Here is a 6,377-nt window from a genome sequence, read left to right as displayed (position 1 = left end):
CACACACACACACACACACACACACACACACTCTGTCTCCAAATCCCACACACACTGTGCAGTCTCCACATTCCTCACACACAGCTTTCACACACAAGGCTCTCCACACTCACATCCACACACCCACACTCACACAGACCCCACACACATCCTCCCAAAGAGCCTGGTCTGCCCCAGAGGACTCTCAGCCTTCATCGCAGCACAACTGATGCTTCATTGCAACGATGTAAATGAAGTAAAAAATTCATCCATCACCCCACCGCTGTTTCAAATAGCCGTTTTTATGTTTTTCTTTCTCTGTTTTCTTTTCTTCTCTTTCCCTTCCTTTTCTTTTCTAAGAATGTGATTCTCCCCCCGCCCCCGGGGGGAAAAGGTCCGCAAAACAAGCCTTTCGATTGCACGAGTAGTACGCGATATTTTCCTTTTTGAAGGAGAAAGGCAAATTTTGAAATATACTTACATCCCTCCTCCTCATTGCTACACCAGTCACCACCTCCTCTGGGTTTGGGGAAATAAACCCGGGAGAGTTTTAAGTGTAAAAGGCAATAATAGCCTTTTTAGAAAATGTAAATGGTAAATTAAAAAGCAGATGTCTCACCCCTCACACTCATTCATTCTCCTACTCACCTGTTTGTTTCTCCTTCCCTCTTCTCAATTGAATTTGTAATGAATATTTAATTCAAAAGGTAAAAAAAGTACAACTATAAATAAAAGTTAATGAAAATAAATGTTTATTCTTTGTAACTTGTGTTTGTGCTTAAAACAATTTTAAAATAAAAACATTCTGAACTTTTACAGAAAATTCCAATTTTTAAATCAAGAAAGACCCCCAAATTTTTCTTGCCTTGGGTGTCTATAGATGAGACAATGTTTAAATTGTCTAACACTGAACAACATTATTATGTAAGATCAAGCATGGTGCGTTTTATTTTAACACTTTTGGTAAACAAAAGGGAGAAGAGAAAGAACTCATATTCTGAGTACTTTCTAGGTACCAGGTGCTTTCCTTATAAACATCCTATGTGGTGGGTATTATACCCATTCCACAGCTGAAAAACTGAAAGTTCTGAGAGATTAGAGTAATTTGCTAATGAGTGATAGGGCTAGGCCTTTAATTAAGTCTGTCTGGCTCTAACTCCCGTTTCTTTTCCTTTCCACGACCACACTTGCGCCCAAAGTTGCTTTTGGCAGAGTCTCTGGCCAGGATGCTGATAAGAGTCTTTGTCATTCTCTGGAAAGAATGTGCCTGACACACGGTCCCACACACCTGGCTAAGCTCATCTTCGTCAAAAATGTTCCCAAACAGAACAAAGCCCTCATGATCACAGCCAGGCAAATCTTTCTAAAATGGCCCACTCTAAATTTTAATAGTGACCCCACTGGACCTGACATGAGATTAAATCAGCATGGCCCACTTTCCCTATCCAAAAAATTTCTCCCTATCCCAACAGAGCCTCTCCACCTTGTCACCCTTCCCTTATCACCACCTTCCCATCCCTGTGGGTCTCTCTTCTCTCACTCCTGTCCGTGCTGAGTCAAAGCCTGACCTGCCCAGGGTATTACCCCCAGCTCAAGTTCCCCTTCCTCCACCCCAGCCCTCAGGCATCTCCCTGTCGACTTTGCCAGGCTCCTGCTGCAGTTCCACTCTGCGCTACATCCCTCAGCCCTTGATTCCACAGGGTCTGGTATTGCTCCCAACTCTACTTCTGTTACTTCTGACTCCTTTCGCAGAGCTTAAATGCTTTAAGGCCAGGCCCTGTGTCTTACATATCTTTTATTTTCTCCAGGGGCTGGTTTATACTGGGGATATGGTAGATGGTCAAAAATTATTAATCATTGAATTAGTAAAAGACTCAGGGAATTGTGTTCTCCACATCTGCACTGTCAGAATGCCCACCACTCCTATTCACAGACATGCATTACTCAAATGCGTGAACATCCATGTTCATCTCAAATGAGGCTGCAATCATATCACCTTCTGTTCACACCAGCACAGGCCGTAACGTGTTTGGCCTTGATTTTTCACTGTCCCAGTTAATGTTCCAACAGGACGTGCCCTAGACAGAATTATGAAGTAGGTCAATCTGGTCTACTGAGCCTTCTACCTTCCTTTTTGTCATCAGGCCCCTTTACCCCAACTAAGAGGCCATCTATCCTGGACATCTTGTCTGTCTTCATTCCCTGCCTACTTTCCTACCCTACATCTCCCAGCTGGTTAGCTCGGTCTCTCCTTATATATTAGAATTTACCCTAGACGAGCCTCCCTGCAGTGGAGGGTGTAGCAGACACAACAGTGAGTAATCTACCCCAGCGCCCACTGCCCTCTTCCTTTCCCTATCAGAACTGCAGTTTTGCTCAGGAATCTACCATACTCCCCCTGGAGATGCACTTAAGGGGAGGCCAGCCTCTTAATCTGTCCAAAGCCCTTTGGTCTAGGCTGGTCATAGGGCTTGCATTAGGCATGGGAGTGTGAAAAATTCTGATTTCTGAGACATAAGAGGAGATGTGCTGGCAGCTTTTGAGAAAGGTTTCCTCAATTCTAAGATATATCCAGGAGGAGATGGCCTTTTCTTCCTTGAAACACTGTCCTGTACAAATATGATGCCTGGAGTTGCTGCAGCCACTTTGTGACCATGAGGAAAACTATCCCCTGAAGATGGCAGAGCAGATGGTGCCACTAAGTCCCTGAGTTCACCAATCGAGGCTGCCCCACCCCTGGACTTCTTGTTGCTTACGCCACTTTCAGTTAGTTTCTCCATTAGTTTCCACTGAAAGCATTCTCACACAGGGTGAGAATGGAAGTGAGTGGTCAGAAACTTAATCTACATTAACTAATGTCCACTGTGTGCTGGGGTTTTGAATGTGTCACCGAATTTTATCCTCTTTCTAACCCACGAATAGGTGAAAGCTATTACTAATGAAGAAACTGAGACTCAGAGTGAGTAAGAAAGTTATTTCTGATCACGGGGATTGAAAGTAAGAAAGTGGGATTTGAACCCAGGTGAATTGAGAGTAAAGCCCCTGCTCTCTCCACTGTGCTATATTCCCAGGTTTGTAGGCAAAAGTTTATTGAATTAATGTCAGAACAAAATTATCTCTTCTGCATTTTACAACTGTAGGATTACAGAGAGTATTTGTCCAGCAAGTAGTACCTGTTGCCTATTATCAGGAGGAGAAGTCCAAGCACTTCTGTCAAGTGTGTCTTAGTATTGGAATCACCAAGGAAAACAACACAGTCAAACCCTAGATGGGACAATGCTTTACTCATACAGAGAAGAGACAGCAACATCAGCTTCAGTAGCGGACATCGGTTCCCTGTGGCCAGCAGGCTCCTCCTGGCAGCCGACAGAGGGTAACAAGAAGTACACATCATACACTGCTGGTGGGGCTGCAAATTAGTACATCCTCTCCAGAAAACAGTACGGAGATTCCCCAGAGAAATAAATGGAGATTTACCATTTGACTCAGCAATCCGATTACTGGATACCTACCCAAAGGAAGTCATTTTATAAAAAATACACCTGCACTTGAATATTTATTGTAGCACAATTCACAATTGCAAAGATTTGGAGTCAATCTAAGTGCCCATCAATTCATGAGTGGATTAAGAAAATGTGGGGTGTATACAAACACACACACACACACACGCACACCCACACACACCATGGAGTACTACTCAGCCATAAAAAGGAATAAAATTATGTCTTTTACTGCAACTTGGATGGAATTAGAGACCATTTATCCTAAGCAAAGTACCTCAGGAATGGAAAAACAAACACCACATGTACTTTCTAATAATTGGGAGCTAATCAGTGGGCACACATGGGCACAAAGGGATGTTAAAGGTCATAGAAAATAAAGAAGGGGGAGGGGGCAGGAGGGGAGGGGTAAAAACCTACCTGTCAGGTGCAATGAACACCATTCAGGTGATGGGCACACTAAAAGCCTCCCAACTTAAGTATTATAAAAGGTATCCATGTAATGAAAACATTTGTACCTTCTTAATGTTTTGAAATTAAAAAAAAGAAGTGCAGATTGAATTTGAAACAGGGAACAATATTCCCACATAAGGTAATAAGTCCAGCGCAGACTGTGAGGACTCTATCTCTTGGTAAGGAGTGTTCTAGGCCCAAGGCCCATTCTTATGTGGCCAAGCAGGGATTGAAAGACTGAGCACCTGAGACTGACTTTTCTCACAATATCCCTCAAAATAAATAAATAGCCGACACAGTGCTAAAAGAAGGGACTGGAACACCAAATCCAAGGGATATGCATAGACATTGACTATTCCCTTTGATAGGCAATATCCCTCCCTTGTTGTCTACTTACTAAAAATTCTTAGGGTGGAAGTTTTAGCCTAGTCAAATTTATTTATTTTTTTCTCAAATTACAAACCCAGAATAATAAAAAGAAAAAAATAAAGTAGAAGATAAAAATAACCTGTAATTCAACTTCCCAGAGTTATAACTTGCTAAAGATATCCACAATCTTTTTTAATGGAAATCATGTGTATTTTGCCCTTTTGCTAAACATGATAATGTGAGCATTTTCTCCTGGCATTAAAATTTCTTTGAAAATCCTTCTTTTAATGGCTATATTTAAATTGAGTATGCTATAATTTATTCAACTTTTCTCCTTTTGTAAGTATTTGAAGTAGATTTTCATTTTTCTTATTAAAAATGTTGCAATTATTTTATATTTAGATGTTATCCACATTTCTGATTATTTTCTGAGGCTAAATTTCTAGAATTCCAGAGTCAAAACATATGAATTGTGAAGGCTACTAATTCATATGTACAATTGCTTTTCAGAATTGTTATGCCAGTTTTATACTTCTATCCAGGCTGGTTAAATTATTGTTTGGGATTTTTCTTTTTAAAAATGTTTTAATTTTTAATTTTGATTTTATTTCAAAATATTAAGGGAGGTACAAATGTTTTTGTTATGTGGATACCTTGTAAAATGCTTGAGTAGGGGCTTTTAATGTGCCTGGCACCAGGATAGTGTTCACTGTGCCTGATAGGTAAATATTTATCCCACACCCTCTCCCACCCTCCCCTCTTCTTGGATTCCAATGACCTTTACATCTCTTTGTGCTTTATTAGTGAGTACATTAGGTGTTTGTTTTTCCATTCCCAAGATAACTTCACCTAGGATAATTGACTCCAGTTTCATGCAAGTTGTTGCAAAAGACATTATTTCATTCCTTTTTATGGCTTACTAGTATCCATGGTATATATACACCACATTTATATACCACATTTTCTCTATCCATTCATTAACAGGCACTTATGTTGATTCCACATCCTTGCAATTGTGAATTGTGCTGCAATAAATATTTGGGTGCAGGTGTCTTTTTCGTAAGATGACATTTTTTCCTTTGGGTAGGTACTCAGTAGTAGGATTGCTGCATCAAATGGTATATCTACATTTATTTCTTTGAGAAATCTCCACACTGTTTCCCTTAGAGGTTGTACTAATTTGCAGTCCCATCAACAGTGTATAAGCATTCCTTTCTCTCTGCATCCACGCCAGCATCTATTGTTTTTTCTTTTTTACTTTTTAAAAATGGCCATTCTGATGGGGGTAGGGTGGTATCTCATTGTGGTTTTAATTTGCATTTCCCTGATAATTAGTGATGTTGAGCTTTTTTCATATGTGAACATATGGGACAAAGAGAAATCAAAAATAGGAAAGATAATATAACACCAGGAGTGAGATCGAACATCAAATGAATGAAATTAGCGCCCTTATAAGAAGAGACACAACGGAGCTTGTTTGCCCTTTTCACTATGTAAGAACGCACTGAGAAGGCATCATCTATGAACCAGAGAGCAAGCCTTCGCCAGAAGCCAAGTCTGCCGGTGCCTTAATTGTGGACTTCCCAGCCTCTAGAACTAAGAAATAAATTCCTGCTATTTAAAAGCCACCTAGTTTATGATAACTTGTTATAACAGCCAGAACAGACTGAGAGTTTCCTTCAAGGCATTGAGCAGCTGAGTTTGAGGTTTGTCTTCCAGCTGGTACCCAGAGCACAGTTGGCTTGGGTGTAGAATTAATTCATGTAATTCATGTAAACCGTCAGTAGAGCTGGGAATGGGATTGACACTCCCCTATTATAAAAGTTGAGAAGCCTGACATTAGCTCAAGTGGTAAACCACCCCCCTATTCAGAGAGTAGAGCTCAGGAAGAACCCAAGGTGGATGCTACTGAGCCCTGGAGAGAATGGAATAATTATGAGAATCAAGTGATCATATGGCCAGAGTTTTCCATCATGAGCTGGGTTCTGTCAGAGGTGATGTGGGCTCAGCAGCCATCCATCATAAGCAGGAAGTGTTGCATCTGGGATCAAGTCTGAGCAGCAGTGGAGGCATAAG

The sequence above is a fragment of the Propithecus coquereli genome, unplaced genomic scaffold (genome assembly GCF_000956105.1).
Source record: "Propithecus coquereli isolate 6110/MARCELLA unplaced genomic scaffold, Pcoq_1.0 Scaffold773, whole genome shotgun sequence".
NCBI classification, from domain to species: domain Eukaryota; kingdom Metazoa; phylum Chordata; class Mammalia; order Primates; family Indriidae; genus Propithecus; species Propithecus coquereli.
The sequence above is the reverse complement of the archived record's forward strand: the minus strand, read 5'-3'. Positions refer to the sequence as shown.